This window comes from Hemitrygon akajei, chromosome 7 (assembly GCF_048418815.1).
Source record: "Hemitrygon akajei chromosome 7, sHemAka1.3, whole genome shotgun sequence".
NCBI lineage: Eukaryota > Metazoa > Chordata > Chondrichthyes > Myliobatiformes > Dasyatidae > Hemitrygon > Hemitrygon akajei.
This window is the reverse complement of record NC_133130.1, coordinates 9,628,368-9,653,758: the sequence shown is the minus strand read 5'-3', so window position 1 is coordinate 9,653,758 and position 25,391 is coordinate 9,628,368. Positions and strand designations below refer to the sequence as shown.

The following is a 25,391-nucleotide window of genomic DNA, read 5'->3' as shown; positions in this document are numbered from 1 at the left end:
CTAGCTTACTTTTGTATTACATGTTTACCTTCTTAATGAAGTTTTTGGATTCCCTTTGAATGTGGTGTAGCCTATATCAGTCAGATGGGAGGCACAGTGGAAACTTCCTAATCCTCTAACTTCCCACTAACTTTTGCTCTATTATATGCACTCTCTTTGGCTTTGACTTCTTTTGTGAGCCCCTGTTATTTCATTTTCCCTTTAAAATACTTCTTCCTCTATAGGATGTATGTGTATATCCTGTGCCTTACAAATTGCTTCCATTCCAAAGAGAAATTGCAGCCATTGCTGCTCTGCCGTTATCCCAGACAGTGTTCTTTTCCAATCAATTCTGTAATTCCCTAGCTCCACTGTACTACTGATACATGGGACTTTAGTTTCTCTTCTCAAATTTCAATGTGAATTTGATCTAATTATGATGACTTGCCCATTGTAATCTGTAGCCCATATCCTTACGACTGCTTCAAAGGTTTCAAAGGTATATTTAATATCAGAGAAATGTATACAATATACATCATGAAGTACTGTTTCCTTGCAACCATGAAAGCAGAGGAGTGCCCACAAAGCATGGATGACAGTTAAATGTTAGAACCCCAAAGTCCCCACAGCTCCCCTCCCTCCTGTACGTAATTGGAGCAAGCAACGATCCCCCCTCCCCCACAGACAAAAAAAGCATCAGCACCCAGCACCGATCACTCAAGCATGAGCAAAACAACAGCAAAGGCACAGACTTGCAGTACTCCAAAGACTACTTGTTCACCCGCTATTCAACATACCCCATTCCATGTCACATGTAGCACCTGTCTCAGTTGTGCATCATGTTCTTCCTTGGTGGAGCCTCCAGCCAAAGATGTCATTCGTTTATATGAAGGTTATTCACAGGAAGTTATGGATCTGCGGTCTAAATTTGTTCCAACCATGAAGATAGCATATGAAAAGGGATTATTCCCATCACTTCAATATCTAGCCCGATTAAAATTATTTCCCAATGATTTGACTCCACGTGTTTTTCTGGACTCAAAGAGGCACTGGACTATGTTAACTCTATTTTGGTTGTAGCCGAGGTTTGAATTGTTGAAGGTCTGCAGAATAATTGTTATTTCGGAAAGAAGGTAAGCTTTGAAGATTTCTGATTTGCTTAAGATATCCTTTGATCAATCGACCATTCAAAGAAGATGTAAACTTTTTGATGTGAATGATGAATGGCTTTTCCGAAATCTGTTTGGTCTACTGAGTGAATTAACACATCAGACAGGTTGTTCGATTATTTGTTTTTATTCTCCTTTTTTCATTAATAGAGTGAGAGTTTTCATAGTTCATAACGACTTTTTCTTATATATATATATATATATATAGTCGGGAGTGCTTAGTAGATAGCTTTTTTTCTAAAAACAGGCGTGTAAATTAAATGGAAAATGGTGCTGATTTTTCTTCATTAGAGATTACATAGGCATTTTTCTCTTTGTGTAATTTTATTGTTTTGGCATTTTTGGAGATTGTTTCTGCATTCTCCAGCTGGTTTTTAAGGATTAAGTATAAACACTTATTTTCTCTGAACTTTTATGCCGGATATGGGGAAGCGGATGTTGTAGAGAAATACTGCACAGTATAGGCCCTTTGGCCCATGATGTTCTGCTCTCCTCTCAATCTGCTCCATGATCAATCTAATGCTTCCGTCCTGCAGAGAATTCCATTCATCTTTCATTATGAGCCTATCTAGGAGTCTCTCAAATGTCCTTACTGTGTCTGCCTCTATGGCTACCCATGGCAGATCTTTCCATGCACCCACTGGTCTATGACTAAAAAATAACATCTCTGAGATCCCTATACTTTCCTCTAAGCACCATAATATTGTGCCCCCTCGTATTAGCCATTTCTGCTGCAAATCCATTCCATGTTTTAATGATTACTCAGCCTCACCAGTGTCCATTGTTCCAGAACAATAATACTCTGTAAAGCAATGGAAGACATCAAAGTAAATTGATATTTAAATTGCATATATATTAGTTAGAAGCAAGGCATCTAAGTTGGCAGAAGAACCAGTTAACATGACTTGATAGGGTGGTGTGTTGTTTTGTAGTGTCTGGCTTTTTATATTTAGCAAAACATTTTTTCTATTTTAAGGCCGTATGGATTTTTTTTGTAACTGGGGGCAGGAATTAAGGAAAGCTTTTAAAATCACTATTTTAAAATGGGCAGCTTGTAAATTCTCTCTCTTTTTTACTCTATGGGGACACATTTTGGCTTTTTTTGCCGAATTTTGGGCTTTTCTGGGTGGTGGGAGGATTGGGGTTAGTTTTGAGTTATAGGATTAACTGTAGGAATAATTTTAGTTTTCTCTTTTGTAATTTTTTCCCATTACGGTGTTCCGGAGCATGACAAAAATAGACAAGGGGAGCACGAGCATGATACACATTTTCTGGCTCAAATGGTCTACCCTCAAGAGTGGTGACTGGCAAAGGATGATCTAACTTGGAAATTGAGACTCACCTTTGTCAGACCACACCCAGATCTAAAAAATTACCGGTGGAACTGCAGTCTAAAAAATACCTGAAGAGCCGGTTCCTTGTGGTCCTGGCCAATAAAGAGAGCAAATATACCCCAGATGTCATAGAACTAGGAGGTAACTTTGTAGCTGTCTCTCACCAGAGACAGCTACAAAGGACTAAGAGGTAACTTTTGAACAGACAAAGTTTGCCCTCTAGCAGATGGCCCTTGGATTTTCCTGACTTCTACAAAAAAGTCAAAAGTGTCCAGCGTCTCTGCCATAAAGTCCCAGTCCTTCCCCGTCTCCCTCCTGCACTCCCCCTCCCTCTCTCTCTCCGTCCCTCACTCACATACCCTCTCTCTCTCACCTCTCTCCAGGGGTCACTTGTTTGCAATGGACATTTGCAATGAGGTACTTGGATGAGTAGAAAATGTGGGTGAAGATCAGAGTTAGAAGTGGTCATATCTGGGGAATTTACCGCAACAGTCTCGCTGGTGTTCTGACATCCAATTATCAAGTCGGATAGCTAAGTTAATTAGTCCATCCAGATCTCGAACAGCTTCATGCTCCGCCAGTTCACCCTTGAGCTTTTAGAACATAGAGCACAACGAGGTGATGAGAAGGTTTATGAGCACTTGGAAAAACATAGTCTGACTTTGGGATAGTCAGCATGGCTTTGTGAGGGGCAGCTCATGTCTCATGAGCCTGAATGAATTCTCTGAGGATGTGACAAAGCACATTGATGAAGGTAGAGCTGTGGCTGTGGTGGACTGTATAAGGCTTTTAGTACAGCGTTTGATAAGGTTCCCTTAGTAGGGTCAATAAGAAAGCTGGGAGGCACGAGTTCTACGGGATCTTGGCAACGCAGATGAAAAGAAGGCGGAGGGTTCAAAAGTACAAAGTGCATCCATTGTCCAAGTTTCTATACCATATACAACCATAAGATTCATTTTCATTTTTGCAGGTCCACAGGAAAACAAAGAAATACAATAATATCCACAAAGAACAGAACAAAGACTGACTGACGTCCAGTGTGCAAAACGGCACCGTAACCACCTTCACTCGCCTCAGTGCTAGACTGCGGTCTCACTTTCGGGGTCCCTGCAGTTCATGTTCTATGTATTATTTGTTCATTATTTTATTATTGACATGATCTGTCTGCTTTTACACACTGGACTTTCATGAATTCTATGCATTGTGATGCTCTGGGGGAGGGAGCGTGGTCAACAGCCCGCCCTGTATTTCTAATGACCAGCATTGTTTATTGTTTTGTGTTAAAATGTGGTCGAGGGATTACAGTGGGAAGTTCATTCATTTGTAACATTTTAAGTTCAATTAAACAGTTATTGGCTTGTGTATTTGTGGGTCACCCTAACTGTAATTGTAAGACCATAAGACGTCGGAGCTGAATTAGGCCATTCAATCCATCGAGTCTACTCTGCCATTCCATCATGGTTGATCCTGAGTGCCACTCAACCCCATAAATCTTCCTTCTCGCCATAACATTTGATGCCCTGACCAATTAGAAAATAATCAATTTTCACTTTAAATGTACCACTGGCCTTAGCCTCCACTGCAGCCTGTGGCAGAACATTCCACAGATTCACTACTCTCTGGCAAAAAAAATAAATCCTCCTTGCTTCTGTTCTGAACAGTTGCCTCTCAATTTTGAGACTGTGCCGTCTACTTCTGGACACCCCCACCTAGGAAACATCCTCTCCACATTAACTTTATCTAGTTCTTTTCAAGATTCAGCAGGTTTCAATCTGATAACCCCGCATTTCTTCTAAATTCCAGTGAGTACAGGCCCAAAGCTGCCAACTGCTCCTCCTATGTTAACCCCTTCATTCCCAGAATCATCCTTGTGCACCTCCACTGGATTCTCTCCAATGACAACACATCTGTTCTGAGATATGAGCCCCAAAACAGTTGACAATATTCCAAGTGCAGCCTGACTAGTGTCTTATAAAGTCTCAGCACTATCTCCTTGCTTTTATATTCTATTCCCCTCGAAATAAATGCCAACATTGCATTTGCCTTCTTTACCACAGCACAACCTTTAAATTAACCTTCTGGTCATCTTGAATGAGGACTCCTAAGTCCCTTTGCACATCTGATGTTTGAATTTTCTCCCCATTTAGATAATAGTCCACACTACTGTTCCTTTTACCAAAATGTATTACCATACATTTCCCAATATCGTATTCCATCTGCCACTTTTTTGCTCATTTTTTTGAATTGTCAATGTCCAGCTGCACCACTAGTTACTGAATAAGGCCCCCTTTTATTCCCATGCACTGCCTCCTGCCTGTCAGCATTTCCTCTATCCCCGCAGTATCTGTCCTGTGGTGCCACGGGATTTTATCTTGTTATGCAGCCTCGTGTGGCACCTTATCAGATACCTTCTGAAAATGCAAGGAAATGACATGTGACCAGGGTGTGTGATGGTTCCCTCCCTGGTCTATGAGATGGAGCTGCTCTATCTCTGGGTCATGGTGCCCGGTCTGTTTTAATGTTTATCACAATAAAACTGTTGTTGAGTTTGATGAGTTTCCTTGTCTGTCGATATGGACCAAATGCTTGCCACTGTATTTGTTTTCCTATGGGGGCCTACAAGAAAATGATTATCAAGGTTGTGTATGATTTACTTACTTTGTTAATAAATTGTACTTCGAACTTTGGACTTTAAAGCCAGTCCAGGATCCCGATGGTTTAAAGCCGGACCCAGTGCGTTCTCTCACCTGTCTCCTGTCGTCTACTCCAAGGTGCGGTATCTGTATTCCTGAGAGCGAAGGTTGCTGAATTGCTAGTTTGTTTAGACCGTTCAAAAGTATGTTTCTCAAAGGGAAAGTACAGGCTGTGATTTGTAGTGATGGTAGTTCACAAGGAGATTATCTAGTAGAATATCTGATAGTATTGTGAGCTGCCGCAGTTTGGTGCTATACACCACCACACAGTACTGGACTGACTTCACAGCCTGTGGACTTGCTTTCGAGGTCCCATCAGTTCATGTTCTCACTGTGAATTGTGAGCACTTTTCTGAGCTGCCATACATTGGCGATATGAATCGCAACGCCAACTTGCATATATTTTTGTGGTGTTCGCCTGGAGGTCGGTGACCGGTCGTGTTCCACAGGGATCTGTTCTGAGATTCCTGCTCTTTCTGATATTTATAAATGATGGGGCTGAAGAAGTGGCAAACTGTGTTAAAACATTTACAGATGACATGAATATTGGTGTGTTGTGGATAGAGTAGATGTTTGGCATAAGTTACAACAGGACTTTGATAGGTTGCAGAGCTGGGCTGAACAGTGGCAGATGGAGTTCAACCCAGAAAAATAGGAAGTGTTTGACTTTGGATGGTGGAGGGTTAACGGCCGGATTTTTGGGAGGTTGGATGAACAGAGGGATCTTGTTGTCCACGTCTATAAATTTGCTGCCTGAATCAAAAGAGTTGTTAAGGAAGCATATGGTGTGTTGGCCAGTAGCTTGAGTTCAAGAAACTCAAGGTGGTGTTGCAGCTCTATAAAACCCTGGTGAGGTCACACTTGGGGTATTGTGTTCAGCTTTAGTCGTCTCATTGTAGGAAGGATTTGGAAGCTTTAGAGGGTGTGCAGAGGAGATTTACAAGGGGCTGCCTGGATTACAGAGCATGTCTTATGAGGATAGGCTAATCAAGTTGAGAGTTTTCTCTCTGGAGTGAAGGAGGGTGAGAGGTGACTTGAGAGGAGTGTACAAGATGATAAACAGTATAGATGGGGTGAAGAACCAGAGCCATTTTTCCAGGGCAGAAATCACTTAACCAAGAAGGCATGATTTTAATGTGATTCACAGAAAGCATAGGGGAGGGGTATCGGAGGTTTTTTTTACACAAAGAGTGGTGGGTGTGTGGAATGTGTCACCAAGGGTGGTAGTAGGGGCAGTTACAATCGGGTGATCTAAGAGACCCTGCGATGGGCAGCAGGATGATAGAAAATTACCGGGTGATGTAGGAGGGCAGGGTTAGATTGATCTTGGAGTAGGTTAAAATGTTGTTACCACAGGTGGGCTGTAATATTCTCTGTTACTCACTCTCTGTCAGTGAGAGGGGTCTCTGAGGGAGCTGGATTAACATTCATTGTGATATGGCACTGGAAGTGGGGTTCACTGAGGGAGCTGGATTAACATCAGTGGGGATACAGTAAGTGACACAGGGTGCTAGTTAGCAGGAGTCACTGACAGATAGTGTGAGGGAGCTCAGTTAATGTCAATCAGTGACACAGTACACTGGGGCAGAGAAGTTACTGATGGACGTTGTGAGGGTGCTGGATTATCATCAATCGGAATACCATCAGAGACACAGAGTGCTGGAAGAGAGGGGTCACTGAAGGATGGTGTAAGGGTGCTGGTTTAATGTCAGTGGGAATACAGTCTGTGTCACAGGGCACTGGAACGGAGGGGTTAATGACGAATGCTTTCTTTTTTAACCTCGTAGACACTGCTAATCCTGTCTTCTGCTTATGATGTGGCTGTCAATATGGAGAGGTCTCTTGCTTTTTCTGATTACTCGGTGGTCTATGTCTGGTGATTTGCTGAATTGCCTAATGGAAAAAGAATGCACCGATCTGTCCGTACTTGAGGAGATGAAGGTAAGTTGCAGTGAAGCCAAAGCCTCTGTTGGCCACAATTGCAGACAAAGAACACGGTGTGCCCCTGGTCCCAGACATTGACTCTTTATTCCCTCCCATAGATGTTGCCTGACTGACTGAGTTCCTGCAGACCCTCAACTCCCCCAGGTCTTTTCTCCTCTCCTGAACTTTACATTTCCAATTGTCTTCATTTTAGTGCACCCCTCACCTGTGGATCTTCCCCCTTTCTTCACTTTCCTCCATGGTCCACTCTCCTCTCATATCAGATGTCTTCTTCAGCCTTCACCTTTCCCACTTATCACCTCCCAGCTTCCCACTTCACCCACCCTCCCCATCACCCCATCAGCCTCTGGCTTATTCTCCTACTTAGTTTGATTTCTTCCCTGTTCCTTTCACGTCCCCATGAAGTGTCACAGCCTGAAACATCGACTGATTATTCATTCCCATAGATGCTGCCTAGCTGCTGTGATGCTCCATCATTTTGTGAGTTTTGCTCGCGATCCCAGCATCTCAGAATCTCTTGTGTTGTTGGTATTTACTCTCAGGATTACCCTCATTGAACTGGACACTCAATACAAAGGTTGGGACATAATTTTACAGATGTAAAGGACATTGGTAAGACCAGACCTGTGTGTTGGAAGCTTGGGATTTAGCTAGGGTGTGTGCAGAAGAAACCATGTTGCCTTGAGCAAAAGTGTCTGAGGGATAACCTTACAGAGGTTTATAATGTTACCAAAGGCATAGGAAGTCCATAAGATAGAGGAGCAGGATTAGGCCATTCAGCCCATCAAGCCTGCTCTGCCATTCCATCATGTCTGATTTATTGTTGTTCTCAACTTCATTTTCCCTCCTTCTCCCTTTGGTGTCCTGACTAATCAAGAAACTATCAGCCTCCACTTCCAATACCATGACTTTGCCTCCATAGCTGCCTGATGGAACAATTTCCACAGATTCAGTACCCTCCAGCGAAAGAGATTCTCACTGATCTCTGTTCTGAAAAGATGTCCTTGTATTCTGAGACTGTGCCCTCTGGACCTGGACTCTGCCAATATTAGAAACTTTATTAGGAATGAATTATTGGGATATTTGGTCAAACACAAAGACATTTGGACAAATATATTGGCAGGAATCATTGAGTACAATATTAGATCAAACAGAAGGATAGTTGAAACAGGAACAGTTTAGACCTCATGACCACAAATAAAGGAGCAGAAATAGGCCATTTGGCTCATTGAGTCTGCTCCACCAATTTCATCATGGCTGAACCAATTTTCCTCAAAGCCCCATCTCCAGCCTTCTCTCCGTATCCATTCATGCCCTGTCCAGTCAAGAATCTATCAACCTCTGCTTTAAATATATATAAAGACTTGGTCTCCACAGCTGCCTATGGCAAAGAATTCCACATATTAACCACTCTCTGGCTAAAGAGGTTCTTCCTCAATTTTGCTCCAGAACCATGCCTCTCTAATCTGAGGCTGTGTACTCTGGTCTTAGGCTCTCCCGCCAAAGGAAGCATCCTCTCTACAGCCACAATATCAAGGCCATTCATCATTCAATAGATTTCAATGAGATCACCGCTCATTCTTCTGAATTGTAGTGAATACATGCCCAAAGCCATCAGACCTCTTCATATGACAAGCCATTCAAACCTGGAATCACTTTCACAAACTTCCTCTGAACCCTCGCCAGTCTCAGCATATTCTTTCTGAGATAAGGGGTGCAAAACTGCCCACAATACTCCAAGTGAGGCTTTCTAAAATCTCAACATTACATCCTTGCTTTTATATTCTAGTGCTCTTGAAATGAATGCTAACATTGCATTTTCCTTCCTCACCACAAACTCAACCTGCAAATTGACCTTTGGGGGATCCCTGCACATTGATTTTCAAGTCCCCTTGCACCTCCGTTTTTTCATTTCCTCTCCATTTAGAAAAAAGTCAGCCCTTTTATTAGCAAACACGAGGAAATCTGCAGATGCTGGAAATTCAAGCAACACACACAAAATGCTGGTGGAACACAGCAGGCCAGGCAGCATCTATAGAGAGAAGCACTGTTGAAGTTTCGGGCCGACACCCTCGGTCAGAACCCTTCCATTACTTCGACCAAAGTGCAAGCCCGAACACTTCCCGACATTGTATTCCATCTGCCATTTCTCTGCCCATTCTCCAAATCTGTTGCAGTCCCCTTATTCCCAAAATGCTTGTGGAATGCAGCAGGCCAGGCAGCATCTATAGGAAGAAGTACAGTCGACGTTTAGGGCCAAAACCCTTCGTCAGGACTAACTGAAAGAAAAGATAGTAAGAGATTTGAAAGTGGGATGGGAAGGGGAAGATCTGAAATGATAGAAGACCAGAGGGGGAGGGGTGAAGCTAAGAACTGGAAAGTTGATTGACAAAAGGGATACACAGCTGGCGAAGGGATAGGATTATGGGATGGGAGGTGTAGGGAGAAAGAAAGGGGAGTAGAGCACCAAAGGGAGATGGAGAGCAGGCAAGGTGTGATTGTGAGAGGGACAGAGAGAGAAAATGAAAAAAGGGGGAGGGATGGGAAATAAATAAATAAATAAACAGATAGATAGATAGATAGATAGATAGATAGATAGATAGATAAATAAGGGATGCGGTATGAAGGGGAGGGGGGATTAACGGAAGTTAGAAAAATCAATGTTCTTGCCATCAGCTTGGAGGCTACCTAGACAGAATATAAGGTGTTGTTCCTCCAGCCCGAGTGTGGCTTCATCTTGACAGTACAGGAGGCCCTGGACAGACATATCAGAATGGGAATGGGTCATGGAATTAAAGTGTGTGGCCACTGGGAGATCCTACTTTCTCTGGCGGACAGAGTGTAGACATTCAGCATAACGGTCTCCCAGTCTGCGTCGGGTCACCTCACCTGGAGGTGACACTTCACCTGTGAGTCAGCTGGTGTGATATACTGCGTCCGGTGCTCCCAGTGCGGCCTTTTATTAGCCCCACCAGCCCCATTCTTCTGCCTGCTCTACATAACCCTGACTAATCCAGAAGCTTTCAAGTTCCACTTTACATATACCCAATGACCTGGACTCCATAGCTACTATGGCAATGAATTCACCACCTTCTGTCTAAAGAAATTCCTCCTCATCTCTGTTCTAAGAGACATCCTCTCCAAGTCCACTCTGTCTAAGCCCGTCTAGCACCATAGCATGCCCACAACAAATTAACCCTAATCCGTGCATTTTCGGAATGTGGGAGGAAACCGGAACACCCACACGGCCACGGGCAGAATGTTGAAGCTCCTTCCTGGCGGAGTTGGGAATTGAAGCGTAATTGGTGATCGCCATCATGTAAAGCGCTGTACTACTGTACTGCCCACTTTAACCGGTTTCAGATGCAGGGACATAGATTCTGCCTGGCCTGCTGAGTTTCTCCACAGATTTTTTTGTGCTACTGACACATCCAAGCAACTGGTCTCAGCCCGAAACGTCGACTGTACTTCTTCCTATAGATGCTGCCTGGCCTGCTGCGTTCCACCAGCATTTTGTGTGTGTTGCTTGAATTTCCAGCATCTGCAGATTTCCTCATGTTTGCTCCCTTTAGTCCCACTCTTTGCCTGCTGCCAATCAGCCACTGCTATATCCATGCAAGAATCTTCCCTGTAATATAATAGGATCGTAACTTGAAAATCAGCCTCATATTTGTCACCTGGTCAAATGCCTTCTGAAAATCCGAGGACACATCATCAACCAGTTCTCCTTTGTCTTGTTTGTTCTTCAAAGAATTCCACCAAATTTGTCAGGCAATGTTTTTCCCTAGAGGAAACCATGTCGACAATGGCCTAATTTATCATGTGCCTCCAAGTATGCTGAGAACGCATCCTTAATAATTGACTCCATCATCTTCGCAACCACTGAGATCAGACTAACTGGCCTATAGTTATCTTTCTTCTGCCTCTACCATTTTGAAGAATGGTGTAACAATTTGGAATTTTCCAATCTTCCAGAACCATCCCAGAAACTAGCGATTGTTGAAAGATCATTACACATGCCTCCATGATCTCTTCCACCAACTCTTTCAGAACCTTAGGTTGTACACCTTCTCGTCCAGGTGACTTATCCATCTTCAGACATAGAAACATAGAAAGCCTACAACCCACAAAGGCATGCCAAACGTCTTTTTACTATAGAAATTATCTACGGTTACCCAGAGCCCTCTATTTTTCTAAGCTCCATGTACCAATCCAGGAGTCTCTTGCTGACAGCCTATTCAATGCACACACCACCCTCTGCATAAAAAAACTTACCCCTGACATCTCCTCTGTACCTACCTACAAGCACCTTAAAGCTGTTCCCTCTCATTCTAGCCATTTCAGCCCGTTGAGAAAGACTCTGACTTTCCACATGATCAATGCCTCTCGTCATCACCACTGTCAGGTCACCTCTCATCCTCCGCCGCACAAGGAAAAAAGGCCGAGTTCACTCAACCTATTCTCATAAAGCATGCTTCCCAATCCAGGCAACATACTTGTAAATCTCCTCAGCACCCTTTCTATGGTCTCCACATCCTTCCTGTAGTGAGGCAACCAGAATTGAGCACAGTACTCCAAGTGGAGACTGACCACGGTCCTATATAGCTATGACATTACCTCTCGGCTCTTAAACTCAATCGCATGTTTGATGAAGGCCAATGCACTGTATGCCTTCTTAACCACAAAACTCCATAGCAGTTTTGAGTGTCCTATGGACTCAGACCACAAGATCCCTCTGATCCTCCACACTGCCAAGTGTCTTACCATTAACGCTATATTCTGCCATCATCTTTGACCTACCAAAATGAACCACCTCACACATCTGGGTTGAACTCCATCTGCCACTTCTCAGCCCAGTTTTGCATCATATCAATGTCTCGCTGTAACCTCTGACAGCCCTCCGCACAATCGATGAGACCCCCAACCTTTGTGTCATCAGCAAACTTTCTAACCCATCCCTCCACTTCCTCATCCTGGTCATTTGTTAAAATCACAAAGAGTAGGGGTCCCAGAACAGATCTCTGAGGCACACCACTGGTCACAGACCTCCATGCAGAATATGACCTGTCTGCATCCAATCTTCGGCTGCTGTGGGCAAGCCAGTTCTGCATCCACAAAGCAATGTCCTCTTGGATCCCATGCCTCCTTACTTTCTCAATAAGCCTTGCATGGGGTACCTTATCAAATGCCTTGCTGAAATCTCTATACACTACCTTTACTGCTCTACCCTCATCAATGTGTTTAGTCACAACCTCAAAAATTTCAGTGAGGTTCATAAGGCACAACTTGCTTTTGAAAAAGCCACGCTGACAATTCCTAATCATATTATGCCTCTCCAAATTTTCATAAATCCTGCCTCTCAGGATCTTCTCCATCAACTTACCAATCACTGAAGTAAGACTCACTGATCTATAATTTCCAGGGCTCTCCCTACTCTATTTCTTAAATAAGGGAACAACATCTGCAACCCTCCAATCCTCTGGAAATTCTCCCATTCCCATTGATGATGCAAAGATCATCAACAGAGGTTCAGCAATCTTCTCCCTCATCTCCCACAGTAGCCTGGGGTACATCTCATCCTGTCCCAGTGACTTGTCCAACTTGATGCTTTCCAAAACCTCCAGCACATCCTTTTTCTTAATATCTATAATCTCAAGCTTTTCAGTCCACTGTAAATCATCCCTACAATCACCAAGTTCCTTTTCCGTAGTGAATACTGAAGCGAAGTATTCATTAAGTACCTCTGCTGTCTCCTCTGGTTCCATACACACTTTTCCACTGTCACACTTGATTGGTCCTATTCTCTCATGTCTTTTCCTCTTGCTATTCACATACTTGTAGAATGCTTTGAAGTTTTCCTTAATCCTGTCCGCCAAGGCCTTCTCATGACTGCTTCTGGATCTCCTAATTTCATTCTTAATCTCCTTCTTGCTAGCCTTATAATCTTCAAAATCTCTATCATAACCTAGTTTTTGTACCTTTCATAAGCTTTTCTTTTCTTATTGACTAGATTTACAATAGCCCTTGTACACCACGGTTCCATACCATCCTGTCTCTTTGGAATGTAGCTATGTAGAACTCCATGCAAATGTCCCCTGAACGTTTGCAACAATTCTGCCGTATATTTCCCTGACAACATCTGTTTCCAATTTATGTTCCACGTTCCTGCCTGGTAGCCTCATATTTCCCCTTACTCCACTTAAACTCTCTCCTAACTTGTCTGGTCCTACCCCTCTCCAATGCTATAGTAAAGGAGATAGAATGTGATCACTATCTCTAAAATGTTCTCCCACTGAGAGATCTGACACCTGACCAGATTCATTTCCCAATACCAAATCAAGTACAGCCTCTCCTCTTGTAGGCTTATCTACATATTGTGTCAAGAAACCTTCCTGAACATACCTACCAAACTCCACGCCATCTAAGCACCTTGCTCTGGGGAGATGCCAATCAATATCTGGGAAATTAAAATCTCCCATCATACCAACCCTGTTATTACACCTTTCCAGAATCTGTCTCCCTATCTGCTCCTCGATGTCCCTGTTACTATTGGGTGGTCTATGAAAAACACTCAGTAGAGTTATTGACTCTTCCTGTTCCCAATCTCCACCCACAGAGACTCAGTAGACAACCCCTCAATGACATATCTTTTGTGTAGCCATGACACTATCTCGGATCAACAGTGCCATGCCCCCACCTCTTTTGCCTCCCTCCCTATCCTTTCTGAAACATATAAAGCCTAGCACTTGAAGTAGCCATTCCTGCCCCTGCACCATCCAAGTCTCTGTAATGGCCACAACATCATAGCTCCAGTTACTAATCCATGCTCTAAGCTCATCCGCTTTGTTCATAATACTCCTTGCAGTGAAGTAGACACATCTCAAACCATCGGACTAAATACGTCCCTTCTCCATCACCTGCCTATCTTCCCTCTTGCACTTTCTGCAAGTTTTCTCTATTTGTGAGCCAACCGCCTCTTCCTGCATTTCTTCTATTCGGTTCCCACCCCCCAGCAATTCCAGTTTAAACCCTCCCCAACAGCCTTTGCAAACTTCTCCATCACAATATTGGTCCCCCGGGATTCAAGTACAACCCGTCCTTTTTGTACAGGTCACGTCGGCCCCAAAAGAGTTCCCAATGATTCAGAAATCTCAATCCCTGCCCCCTGCTCCAATCCCTCAGCCACGCATTTATCCTCCACCTTATTCTACTCCTATACTCACTGTCACGTGGCACAGGCAGTAATCCTGAGATTACTACCTTTGTGGTCCTGCTTCTCAACTTTATTCCTAACTCCCTGTGGTCTGTTTTCAGGATCTCCTCCCTTTTCCTACCTATGTCATTGGTACCAATATATACCACAACCACTGTCTGTTCTCCTTCCCACTGCAGGATATCGTAGACGCAATCTGAAATATACCGGTTCCTGCCACCTGGGAGGCAAACTACCATCCTAGTTTCTTTCTTGTTTCCACAGAATCTTCTGTCTGACTCCCTAACTATAGAGACCCCTATCACTGCTGCCATCCTCTTCCTTTCCCTACCCGTCTGAGTCACAGGGCCAAACTCTGTGCCAGACGCGTGGCCAATGTTGCTTCCCCCAGGTAGGCCATCCCCACCCCCCACCCCACCAACAGTACTCAAACAGAATTAATTATTGTTCAGGCTGGACAGCCACAGGGTTACTCTCAAGTAGCTGAGTCTTGCCCTTCCCTCTCCTGACTGTTACCCACTTATCTGTCTCCCGAAGCCTTGGTGTGACTACTTTCTATACTATCCATCTATCAGTTCCTTTCAGTTTCCCAAGAACCTTCTCTATAGTTATAGTTATAGTAACTTCACACATTCCATGCCCCCAATATCTGGAATTTCTACCATACTGTTAGTGTCTTACACCGTGAAGACTGATGCAAAATATTTATTCAGTTCGTCCTCTATTACATTGTTCCCCGTTAATACCTCTCCAGCATTGTTTTCCAGTGGTCCAATATCCACTCTCATCTCTCTTTCACACTTTATGTGTAAGAATGTTGATACTAGTTCCAACACTCTGACATTTGATGGGAACCATTTAGCGAGGTATTAGGTCAAACAGAAGGACATTTGGACAGCTACACGGATGGGAACTGTTTACACCATAAGACCATGAGATATAGGAGCAGAAGCTGGCCATTCTGCCCATTGAGGCCTCTCTGCCATTCAATCGGGCTGATCTAATTCTTCCAGTCATCCCCACTCCCCACACCCCATACCTTTTGATGCCCTGGCTAATCAAGAACCTCTCTATCTCTGCCTTAAATATATCCAATGACCTGGCCTCCACAGCCGCTCGTGGCAACAAATTCTACAGATTTACCACCTTCTGAATGAAGTAACTTCTCCGCATCTCAGTTCTAAAAGGACGTCTTTCAATCTTGAGGTCATGCTCTCTTGTCCTGGAGTCACCTACCATGTGAAATAACTGCTTTATCTAATCTGTTCAGGCCTTTGAATGTTCAGAATTTTCCATTAGATCCCCCCTCATTCTCCTGAACTCCAGGAAATACAGCTCAAAAGCTGCCAGATGTTCCTCATACGGGAACCCTTTCATTACTAGAATCATTCCCGTGAATCTTCTCTGAACCCTCTCCAATGTCATTATATGCTTTCTAAAATAAGGAGCCCAAAACTGCACACAATACCCCAAGTGTGGTCTCACAAGTGCCTTATAGAGCCTCAACATCACGTCCGTGCTCTTATGTTCTATACCTCTAGAGATGAATGTCAATATTGCATTTGCCTTCTTCACAACTGACTCAACCTGGAGGTTAACATTTCAGGTATTTTACACAAGGACTCCCAAGTCCCTTTACATCTCTGCATTTTGAATGCTCCACCCATCTATATAATAGTCTGCCTGTATATTTCTTCCACCAAAGTGCATGACTATATGCTTTCCAACATTGTATTTCAACATTAGTTTAGTGAGATATTAGGTCAAACACAAGGACATTTGGACAGGCACATGGACAGGAATGGTTTTAGTGAGATATTACATCAAACACAAGGACATTTGGACAGGAAGGGTTTAATGAGATATTAGTTCAAATACAAGGACATTTGGACAGGTACACGGACAGGAACAGTTCCATACAATATTACAAGATTAGAAGGAACTTGTTTTGCCAGAGAGTGGTGAATCTGTGGAATTCATTGTCACGGGCAGCTGAGGAAGCAAAGTTGTTGTATGTATTTGAGGTGAAAGTTGATAAGTTCTTCATTAGTCAGGGTGTGAAAGTTTATTGGGGAGAAGACTGCTATGTAAAAGAAAAAAAGAGTCCACGCAGTGAACCTTGCAAGGATTCCATTTGTTAAGGTTACCTCTTTTTCCGCAAAGCCCAAGAACATCATCCCAATTCAAGGCACAATAGTAGCATAGTCGTTAGCATGACGTTATTTCATTTTGGGGTGTTCTGGAGCTCGGAGTTCAATTACTGTACCATTCCATAAGGAGTTTGTAGGTTCTTCCAATGACAGTTATGATTTCCTCCAGGTGCTCTGGTTTCGTCACACATTCCAAAGATGTACTGGTTAGAATGTTAGCTGATTATTATAAATTGTACTATTATTCAGCTAGGGTTAAATAGATGGGAAACGGATTGCTGTGTTTCATGAGCTGAAAGGGCCTATGAGAGGAAGTAGGAATGCAGGGAGCCGAGTCTCTGTACATCTTCCCCCTGAAATGCTGGGTTCTCTCAAGGTCCTCTTATTTCCTCCCACAGTCCAAAGACGTAGTGGTAGGTTAGTTGGTCAGTGTAATAGTTGTACCGTCAGTAGGATAGGGTTAAATTGGGATTGTTGCGGTTTCTGGGTGGTGTGGTCAAATGGCCAGAAGGACCATTCTGTGTTGTTTCTCTAAATAAATAAAAAACACACACTCTCAACAGTTTAGGAACAGCTTCTTCATCTCCGCCATCAGATTTCTGAATGGTCCAAGATCCCGTGAACACTACCTCACTAAATGGCTCTTCTTGACATTATTGATTTATTTTGTATCTATTATTGTAACTTAGTCTATTTTTATGTGTATTGCATGGTATGGTTGCAGCAAAACAACAAATGTCAGTGATCATCAGCCTGATCCTCACCCACTTGTCCTGACCTATTTCCGAGGAGAAGGTCAAACTTACCTTCTGTCCAGTAAAAGGCCACGATATATTGGCCGAGGAAACATTGTTGAACAAAGTCTACCCAAACTAAGTCTTGAGCACTATGGCAATCCCAGACTCGGTTAGGAAAGTTAAAAGCTCCACCATCACAAGCCAATACTTCTTGCAATCTCCCTGCTCTAATTTCTGTTGGTAATTGGGGGCTTGCAGTACAGCCCCAAAAAGGTGATAAGCAGAGAGCTAAAGAACACTACAGCACAGAACCAGACCATTTGGCCCATCTAGTCCATTCCAAAATGATTTGCCTATTTGCACTGGGACCATAGCCCTCCATACCCCTTCCATCCATGTACCTAACCAAACTTTGCAAATGGTTGACATTGAGCTTGCATGCATCACTTGTGCTGGTAGCTTCTTTCCACACTCTTACAACCCTCTGAGCAAAGAAATTTCACCTCATATGCTTCTTAAATGTCTCACCTTTTCAAACTTAACCCATGACCTCTGGTTGAAGCACCACCCAACCTCAGTACAAAAAGCCTACTTGTATATACACAATCTATAACACTCATAGTGTAGCAAACTCCTATCAAATCTCCTTTCAATCTTCTACATCCTGAAGAATGCTGTCCTAACCCATTTAATCTTTCCTTATATCTCAGGTCCACCAGGCACGACAACATCCTTGTAAATTTACTCTGTACTCTTTCAACCTTGCTTACATCTTTCCTGTAGGCACATAGGTAACCAAAATTGCTTACAATGCTCCAGATTAGGAGTTCATTATACAAGATTATACAAGTTGAACATAACATTCCATTTCCTGTACTCGGTACATTGAGTTATGAAGGCCAGTGTGCCAAAAGCTTTCTTTCCGACCCTATCTACCTCTGACACTATTTTCAATGAAATATGTACCTCTATTCCCACTTCTACCACACTCCACAGTACGCTTCTCTTCTCTGTATAAGACCTTCCCTGGTTGGTCCTACTGAACTGCAACACCTTGCACTTGTTTGCATTAAAATCAACCTGACATTTTCAGCCCATTTTTCCAGCTGATCCAGATCCCTCTGCAAGCATTGATAGACTTAACTCACTGTCCACTGCACCCCAATCTTTACTTCATCCATAAACGTGCTGATCCAGTTGACCACATTATCATCCAGATCATCAATATAGATGACAGACAACATTTGACCCAGCACCAATCCCTGCGGCACACCTCGAGCCACTGTCCTCCATTCAGAGAGGCAACCATCTGCTACCAGTCTCTGGCTTCTCCCACAAAACCAATATCTAATCCAATTTACTACCTCATGCTGAATGCCGAGTCACTGAAGCTTTTTGACCAAACTCATATCCGGGACCTTCGCAAATGTCTTGCTGAAGTGGATGCAGTCAACACCCAGTGCCTCATCACACTGCGTAATGATCTGATCTAGATGAACAGTTTGCAAGAGAAGCTTTTCACTGTATCTACGTATATGTGTCAACCAATTCCACTACACCTCTCACTTAAACTGTGCCCTCACTGCATCATAACAGGTTCCTCTTGTCCATACCAAACACCCCATACAACCATATCCAGAACTTCATTCTTTGTCATTTCCACCATCATCACAAGCACACTTTTAGTTCCTCCCTCCACCCCACTCCCTACTTTCTGCTGGGATTGCTCTCTAGATGTCTCCCTTGTCCATTATCAAGTTTTATTCCTAAAAGTTTGCTGGGAATGCCATACAGTGTTGAAAGTGATCTTTGTTTTCATTTGTCCGCAGGCATGTGTTGCTGGCTGCAGAGCAGCCTTCCCCAGTTAGTAAAGGCAATATGAGATGGAATATTTCCGCTGAGGAAGACCACTAGAAGAAGAGAAGAAAAAAAAGAAGAAAAAAAAGGGAAGAGAGGAACTGAGAACGAAATAATTGACTATGACGATTAATATGAAAACAATTTTCGGCAAGATTTTCAAATGGACCAAGCATTGGGCAGGGATATAACCTTGACAAGGGGACCAAGCTCTTTGAAAGCATAGAGACCAACCTCCTTGATCGGAACTTAATCATCAAGAGATAGCCAGGAAGTCAACCCTTAGCACCAGTGATGGAGCTGAGTGAAAAAGCTAGCTGGGTGTAAAAGATAGGACCTGCCATCAATGTATTAATTGAGCAATTGGTAAACTGAAAAATAAAGTTTTTCTTTGCAAAAGATCACAGTCTTAGCAGTGTCTGCTTACCTCTGTTAGTTCATGACCTTGGTGTGAAACATGACAGCACAAGTAGTGCAGACCACTTGGCCCCTCCAATCCTACCCCCATTCACCAGGCCCATGAATGATCTGTACCATAAGCTTTAAATGTACCCACCCCAGTAACTTGACCTCCGCAGCTGTCTGTGGCAATGAATTCCACAGATTCACCACCCTCTGGTGCAAGAATTTCCTTACGTCCCCTCAGCCAGGTCTCAATTCCCCTTCTGCGCCAGTGGCCATTTTCCTCTCCTGCAAAATTCAATCACTGAACAACCTATCGCCCAACCCACAGCTGGTACTCAGCGAGAATGATTACTTTCAGGGTATCTCCTATCTTTTCCCATTGTGAAATATGCTCACCGATCTGTATCCAGTGTAGTCACCGATCCATAGAACAGGGTCGACCCATGACGTGCTGATTTAAACCAGACACCTCACTAATCAAATCCCTTCTGGCTGCACAATAGCCCTCTCCCCCCCCCCCAATCTCTGCACACCTGTATGACTTCTCTAAGATTCTGTTAAACACCACTATTGTTAATGGGCAAGTCTCTCTCTTATTTCCCACCTCCCTCCATTTAATATCTCCTATCACATTTCATCTCGTTCAGCTCTTTGCCTCTTCCACCTATCACCTCCCAGATTTTCACATCATTCCCTTTCTCCCCTACCCCCACCAGCCAGCTCCTTTTCTCCCCTCTTCCCATACCCTTTTGTTCCGGCGTCTGTCCTCTTCTTTTCCAGTCCTGATGAAGAGTCTCAGTTTGAAACACCGACCGTTCACTTCCATCCCTAGATGCTGCTTCCCTGCTGAGTTCCTCCAGCATCATGTGTGTGGCTTGAAAGTTCTGCAGAACCTTGTCAGTCTCTGCATAACTCACTGACCTATGAACTCAGTGCCCTGACTAAGATGATAAGGGGCATTGAACATGTGGATAGTCAGAGGCTTTTTCCCAGGGCTGAAATGGTTGCCACAAGAGGACACAGGTTTAAGGTGCTGGGGAGTAGGTACAGAGGAGTTGTCAGGGGTAAGTTTTCCACTCAGAGAGTGGTGAGTGCGTGGAATGGGCTGCCAGCAATGGTGGTGGAGGCGGATACGATAAGGTCTTTTAAGAGACTTTTGGATAGGTATATGGAGCTCAGAAAAATAGAGGGCTATTGGTAAGCCCTGTAATTTCTAAAGTAGGGACATGTTCTGCACAACTTTGTGGGCAAAAGGGCCTGTATTGTGCTGTAGGTTTTCTATGTTTCTAATAAATACAAGCATGCTTTACCCTTCCTAGCCACCCTAGCAACCTGTGTAAGGAGCGATGGATTTGAACTGTCAGATCCCTCTGTATGGCAACACTGTTAATGGTTCTGGCAGTAACTGTTCACTCTCCCTTTTACATTTTGTCTCAAGAAGTGCCACACCTCACACTTCAATCCATAGTCATACAGACAGAAATGGCCCTTCAACCCAACTGTTCCAGATTTTTTTTTTTTGCTTTCCTCCCTTCTTAAAGAATGGAGTGACGTTTGCTATCTTCCAGTCCTCTGGGACCATGCCAGAATCAAGTGATTCTTGAAGGATCATGACCAATGTATCTGTTATCTCTTCAGCAACCTCTCTCAGGACTCTGGGATGTCGTCCATCTAGCCCAGGTAACTTGTCCACCTTAAGACTTTTGAGTTTGCCTCGCACTTTTTCCTTCGCAATAGCAATGGCATTCACTCCTGCTTCCTGACACTCACAGACCTCCAGCACACTGCTAGTGTCTTCCACAGTGAAGTAAAGTAAAAAGTACTCATTAAGTTCATCTGCCTCTTCTATGTTTCTGATTACTACCTCACCAGCATCATTTTCCTGTGGTTCAATATCAACTCTCACCTTCCTTTTACTCTTTATATAACTGAAAAAAAAATCTTTTGGTATCCTTCTTTATATTATTGGCTAGTAGGCCCTTACATTTCATCTTTTCCCATCTTACAGCTTTTTAGTTGCCTTTTGATGGATTTAACTTCCCACTCACTTAACTTCATCAGCCATGGTTGACTACCTTGGCCATTTGAGAATTTTTTCCTCTGTGGGACTTATCTATCCTGTGCCTCGTGGACAATTCCCAAAATTTTCAGCCATCATTGCTTTGCCATCGTACACATCAGTATCCTCCTCCAATGCACCTGGGCAAGCTCCTCTCTCTCTCATGCCTCTGTAATTCCCTTTGTTCCATTGTGATACTGATACATGTGACTTATGCTTCTCCCTCTCAAACTGCAGGATGAATTCAATTGTATTATGATCACTGCCTCATAAGGGTTCTTTTATGTTAAACTCCCCAATAAGATCTGGGTTATTACACAACACCATAACGAAGATACCCTTTCTCTGAGTAGACTCATGAACAAGCTGCTTTAAAAAGCCATCTCATAGGCACTCAACATATTCTCCCTCTTGCGATTTGACACCAACCTGATTTTCCCAATCCCCTTGCATATTGAATCCCCCCATTACAATTATGTTGTTACCCTTATTACATGCCTTTTCCAGCTCCCTTTGCAAGCTCAACCCCACATTTTGGTTACTATTGGGAGGCCTGTATATGATCTCCATAATTTTTTTTACCATTGCAATTTCTTAACTCTGCCCACAAAGATTCAACATTCTCTGACTGTATGTCACCTCTTTTTAAAGATGTAATTTTGTCTCTTGCCAACAGAGCCACACTACGGCATGCGTGTTCCTGCCTGTCCTTTTGATACAAAGTATATCCTTTGATGCTAAGCTCCCAACTATGGTCTTCTTTCAGCCATGACTCAGTGATACCCATAGTGTCATACTGACCAATCCCTAATTACACCACGAGTTTGTCCACCTTATTTCGAATACTATGCATATTTAAATACAGCACCTTCAGTCCTGCATTCTTTGCCCTTTTGAATTTTGCCTCTTTGGTACAATTTAACTCTTTGCTCTGTCTGCATTTGTACCCAATCATTGGATTGTCCTTCCTTACATTCATGTTACACCCATCATCTACTTGTAGACCTGCTGGCTCATCCTCAGTTCCATCATCCTGGTTCCCATCCCCCTGTCATATTATATTAAACCATATTTTATTAACGTGCTGGTGCGTGGCCAAGTGGTTAAACCATTGGTCTAGTGATCTGAAGGTCGCTAGTTTGAGCCTCAGCTGAGGCAGCGTGTTGTGTCCTTGATCAAGGCACTGAACCACACATTGCTCTGCGACGACACCAGTGCCAGGCTATATCAGCCCTTGCCCTTCCCTTGGACAACATCGTTGGCGTGGAGAGGGGAGACTTGCAGTATGGGCAACTGCTGGTCTTCCATACAACCTTGCCCAGGCCTTAGTCAACATCTAAATCGATGGACAGCCGAAGAAGATATTAAACCATTCCCAACGGCGCTAGTAAAATTTACAGCTTTACTATCCTACCTACCTATAATACCACTTTCAAGGAATTATAGATGTATCTGCATTCCCAGATCACCCTGTTCTACCACACTCGTCAGTACGCTACCGCTCACCGTGCAAGTCCTACCTGGTTTGTCAATGAATTTAAATTTGAATGAATTTGAGAGTGGCTCAGTGGCTCAGTCCTCTGTCAATGGTTCTCTGTTTTCCAGTGGTCCAATATCCACTCTCATCTCTCTTTCACACTTTATGTGTAAGAATATTGATACTAGTTCCAACACTCTGACATTTGATGGGAACCATTTAGCGAGGTATTAGGTCAAACAGAAGGACATTTGGACAGCTACACGGATGGGAACTGTTTACACCATAAGACCATGAGATATAGGAGCAGAAGCTGGCCATTCTGCCCATTGAGGCCTCTCTGCCATTCAATCGGGCTGATCTAATTCTTCCAGTCATCCCCACTCCCCACACCCCATACCTTTTGATGCCCTGGCTAATCAAGAACCTCTCTATCTCTGCCTTAAATATATCCAATGACCTGGCCTCCACAGCCGCTCGTGGCAACAAATTCTACAGATTTACCACCTTCTGAATGAAGTAACTTCTCCGCATCTCAGTTCTAAAAGGACGTCTTTCAATCTTGAGGTCATGCTCTCTTGTCCTGGAGTCACCTACCATGTGAAATAACTGCTTTATCTAATCTGTTCAGGCCTTTGAATGTTCAGAATTTTCCATTAGATCCCCCCTCATTCTCCTGAACTCCAGGAAATACAGCTCAAAAGCTGCCAGATGTTCCTCATACGGGAACCCTTTCATTACTAGAATCATTCCCGTGAATCTTCTCTGAACCCTCTCCAATGTCATTATATGCTTTCTAAAATAAGGAGCCCAAAACTGCACACAATACTCCAAGTGTGGTCTCACAAGTGCCTTATAGAGCCTCAACATCACGTCCGTGCTCTTATGTTCTATACCTCTAGAAATGAATGTCAATATTGCATTTGCCTTCTTCACAACTGACTCAACCTGGAGGTTAACATTTCAGGTATTTTACACAAGGACTCCCAAGTCCCTTTACATCTCTGCATTTTGAATGCTCCACCCATCTATATAATAGTCTGCCTGTATATTTCTTCCACCAAAGTGCATGACTATATGCTTTCCAACATTGTATTTCAACATTAGTTTAGTGAGATATTAGGTCAAACACAAGGACATTTGGACAGGCACATGGACAGGAATGGTTTTAGTGAGATATTACATCAAACACAAGGACATTTGGACAGGTACACGGACAGGAACAGTTCCATACAATATTACAAGATTAGAAGGAACTTGTTTTGCCAGAGAGTGGTGAATCTGTGGAATTCATTGTCACGGGCAGCTGAGGAAGCAAAGTTGTTGTATGTATTTGAGGTGGAAGTTGATAAGTTCTTCATTAGTCAGGGTGTGAAAGTTTATTGGGGAGAAGACTGCTATGTAAAAGAAAAAAAGAGTCCACGCAGTGAACCTTGCAAGGATTACATTTGTTAAGGTTACCTCTTTTTCTGCAAAGCCCAAGAGCATCATCCCAATTCAAGGCACAATAGTAGCATAGTCGTTAGCATGACGTTATTTCATTTTGGGGTGTTCTGGAGCTCGGAGTTCAATTACTGTACCATTCCATAAGGAGTTTGTAGGTTCTTCCAATGACAGTTATGATTTCCTCCAGGTGCTCTGGTTTCGTCACACATTCCAAAGATGTACTGGTTAGAATGTTAGTTGATTATTATAAATTGTACTATTATTCAGCTAGGGTTAAATAGATGGGAAACGGATTGCTGTGTTTCATGAGCTGAAAGGGCCTATGAGAGGAAGTAGGAATGCAGGGAGCCGAGTCTCTGTACATCTTCCCCCTGAAATGCTGGGTTCTCTCAAGGTCCTCTTATTTCCTCCCACAGTCCAAAGACGTAGTGGTAGGTTAGTTGGTCAGTGTAATAGTTGTACCGTCAGTAGGATAGGGTTAAATTGGGATTGTTGCGGTTTCTGGGTGGTGTGGTCAAATGGCCAGAAGGACCATTCTGTGTTGTTTCTCTAAATAAATAAAAAAACACACTCTCAACAGTTTAGGAACAGCTTCTTCATCTCCACCATCAGATTTCTGAATGGTCCAAGATCCCGTGAACACTACCTCACTAAATGGCTCTTCTTGACATTATTGATTTATTTTGTATCTATTATTGTAACTTAGTCTATTTTTATGTGTATTGCATGGTATGGTTGCAGCAAATCAACAAATGTCAGTGATCATCGGCCTGATCCTCACCCACTTGTCCTGACCTATTTCCGAGGAGAAGGTCAAACTTACCTTCTGTCCAGTAAAAGGCCACGATATATTGGCCGAGGAAACATTGTTGAACAAAGTCTACCCAAACTAAGTCTTGAGCACTATGGCAATCCCAGACTCGGTTAG

At 43.3% G+C, this 25,391-nt stretch overlaps 1 protein-coding gene and 1 long non-coding RNA gene across 3 annotated transcripts in view; one reads left to right on the top strand and one right to left on the bottom strand.

The window, feature by feature from the left end:
- LOC140730092 (nucleoside diphosphate kinase 6-like) overlaps positions 1-25,391 on the bottom strand; it is a 42,354-nt gene that overhangs the window by 14,822 nt on the left and 2,141 nt on the right. The window lies entirely within an intron of this gene.
- LOC140730212 (uncharacterized) lies at positions 701-19,466 on the top strand. Of its 2 annotated transcripts, none has more exons than XR_012099536.1 (3): positions 701-1,112; positions 6,963-7,116; positions 19,049-19,466. It is a non-coding gene; the product is annotated as an uncharacterized lncRNA (long non-coding RNA). The 2 variants fall into 2 exon arrangements; XR_012099535.1 differs by lacking the exon at positions 701-1,112 and adding an exon at positions 4,131-5,253.